Genomic DNA, 3,272 nt, shown 5'->3' with positions numbered 1-3,272 from the left:
AGCCCCCAGTTCCTACCTCAGGGTCGGCCTTTGATATGCGGGGTGTGGGGCAGTATCTGGGGGCAGAACGTGTCAGGTTTCTTATTTGCTCATGTAACACTGCTGATGACAGACCCTGGAGCATTGCTGGGTCTCCCAGGGGAAGGGATGAGGACACGCAGTGATACTGGGCGGCAGCCAGTGCTTATAAGGGGTGGCAGCCAGTGATACTGCCATACACATCAGCTGGGGACAGGCAGAGAAGGTGTAGTATGGCGTGTCTCTACGTCATCGCTGGGTAAGTGACAGCTGAGATCTATCCATCCTCAATGTATTATTGCAAGTAATCTAATGTGCAGTGCAGTATTCTAGTGTGCAGTGCAATAATCTAGTGTGCAGTGCAGTAATCTAATGTGCAGTGCAGTAATCTAGTGTGCAGTGCAATAATCTAATGTGCAGTGCAAGTAATCTAGTGTGCACTGTGCAGTGCAGTAATCTAGTGTGCAGCGCAGTAATCTCTTGTGCAGTGCAGTAATCTAGTGTGCAAAGCAGGAATCTAATGTGCAGTGCAAGTAATCTAGTGTGCAGAGCAGGAATCTAGTGTGCAGTGATCTAATGTGCAGTGCAGTAATAATCTAGTGTGCAGTAATCTAATGTGCAGTGCAAGTAATCTAATGTGCAGAGCAGGAATCTAGTGTACAGTAATCTCTTGTGCAGCGCAGTAATCTAGTGTGCAGTAATCTAATGTGCAGTGCAGTAATCTCTTGTGCAGCGCAGTAATCTAGTGTGCAGTGCAGTAATCTAATATGCAGTGCAGTAATCTCTTGTGCAGTGCAGTAATCTCTTGTGCAGTAATCTAGTGTGCAGTAATCTATTGTGCAGCGCAGTAATCTAGTGTGCAGCGCAGTAATCTATTGTGCAGCGCAGTAATCTCTTGTGCAGTGCAGTAATCTCTTGTGCAGTGCAGTAATCTCTTGTGCAGCGCAGTAATCTAGTGTGCAGTGCAGTAATCTAATGTGCAGTGCAGTAATCTAGTGTGCAGTGCAGTAATCTATTGTGCAGTGCAGTAATCTCTTGTGCAGTGCAGTAATCTCTTGTGCAGCGCAGTAATCTAATGTGCAGCGCAGTAATCTAGTGTGCAGTGCAGTAATCTAATGTGCAGTGCAGTAATCTAATGTGCAGTGCAGTAATCTAGTGTGCAGCGCAATAATCTAGTGTGCAGTGCAGTAATCTCTTGTGCAGTGCAGTAATCTCTTGTGCAGCGCAGTAATCTAATGTGCAGCGCAGTAATCTAGTGTGCAGTGCAGTAATCTAATGTGCAGTGCAGTAATCTAATGTGCAGTGCAGTAATCTAATGTGCAGTGCAGTAATCTAGTGTGCAGCGCAATAATCTAGTGTGCAGTGCAGTAATCTCTTGTGCAGTGCAGTAATCTCTTGTGCAGCGCAGTAATCTAATGTGCAGCGCAGTAATCTAGTGTGCAGTGCAGTAATCTAGTGTGCAGTGCAGTAATCTATTGTGCAGTGCAGTAATCTCTTGTGCAGCGCAGTAATCTAATGTGCAGTGCAGTAATCTAGTGTGCAGCGCAATAATCTAATGTGCAGTGCAGTAATCTAATGTGCAGTGCAGTAATCTAGTGTGCAGCGCAATAATCTAATGTGCAGTGCAGTAATCTAGTGTGCAGCGCAATAATCTAGTGTGCAGCACAGTAATCTCTTGTGCAGCGCAGTAATCTAGTGTGCAGCGCAGTAATCTAGTGTGCAGCGCAGTAATCTAATGTGCAGCGCAGTAATCTCTTGTGCAGTGCAGTAAATTATTTTTCAGTTGCAAAATTGCAAATTTACAAATGTGCCGATTATTGGACAACTGCAGTGCGATCGCAGGGCCAGCAAAGTGCGATTGCGTAGCAATTGCCAGTAAGTGATTGTTTGGGAGGTTACATGGCGTTTGTGGGAAGTGGTTGGGAAAACAGACGTGTCATGGCCGTTTTTGGGGCGTGCATCTGACGTCAGGTGCGATTGCTGCGATTAAAAACATGGCGCCACTGCAGCTGCATATATCCTGCGTATGCATAGGTCAACCGGAATTGTCGCTGGTACTCGATTTCTGCTTATGCGTCGCAATTATGCGAATGCATCGGTGGGCGTATTTTACATTTCTGGGCGGATCATCACTTGCGTTTTCTAGCAGAAGCAGTTGTGAGAAAATCGCTGTTTCTGCCTCAGTAACGATCCAGCGGAACGAGGTTCTTACTGTGAAAAAAAACACAGTTCTTCCTATCATTGCGTTCCCATAAGAGCTGAATAATCAGGATGGTGCCCAGTGCTGTGCTGTATCCCATAGCAACCGCTCAGAGGTCAGCTTTCATCTGAATACCTGACTAGTTGCCATTGGCTACAGCATAGCTCTGCACTTGTCACTGTCACATTTAATAAGCCCCATAAAGCTCTGCAGTCTATTAACCACAGTGTTATCCCAAGTGTTGCCCCTAGCAACCAGCCAGCTCCTAGCTACCATTTATCTGGTACATTCAAAAAAATTATAACTTAAATCTGATTGGTTGCTATGAGCAACACCGCCAGCTGCCCACATTAGAAGGTTTGATGAGAGAGAAGATTATAGAAGAGTAGGAGCCAACACCGATGTACACTTACTGTACGAACCTTGTCAGTATATGGCAGTGCTACTGTACACACTGTATATATTATATATCTTTGTTTCCTCCAGCGCTCTCATGTCGCTCCTGTTCCCTGTACCCACCGGTTCCTTCCCATTCCGGAGGAGTGAGCTGGAGCCTATCCCGGAATCCGCATCAGGTACGGAGCCGTATTATCACACACCTGGTGCTCAGAGGGTGCAGACACGGTCTCTGTGTGTGTGTGTGTGTGTGTGTATATATATATATATATATATATATATACACACACATACACACACACACAGCTAGGTCACGCGTGACGTGTCTTCATATATGTGCTGCCGCCCCATTACAGACACACGTTACATTCAGTATAACATGCATTGGGCTGTATTCACATGTACATGTAGTCATTTCCTGCGCCGGGGAAAGGGCGGCAGCCTCGGGCTTTAACGCCTGGTGCTATTCACTTACAGCCTCTTTTCCTCGCGGGGTAAATTACCCGCTAACGCGCTTTAACCCATAGAATCCTGAATAAGTTCCCATAGCTATGGGTGAACAGGGCATTTAATGCGGATTTCTGTTCCCGCCCCCCAGGCGCCGCATTAGCTGTGCGCTGATGGTAGACTGCCGCCGGCTATTCCTGAATAGCGGAAC

Source organism: Pseudophryne corroboree, chromosome 10 (assembly GCF_028390025.1).
Source record: "Pseudophryne corroboree isolate aPseCor3 chromosome 10, aPseCor3.hap2, whole genome shotgun sequence".
In the NCBI taxonomy this organism is placed as follows: Eukaryota; Metazoa; Chordata; class Amphibia; order Anura; family Myobatrachidae; genus Pseudophryne; species Pseudophryne corroboree.
This window is presented reverse-complemented; position numbering follows the sequence as displayed.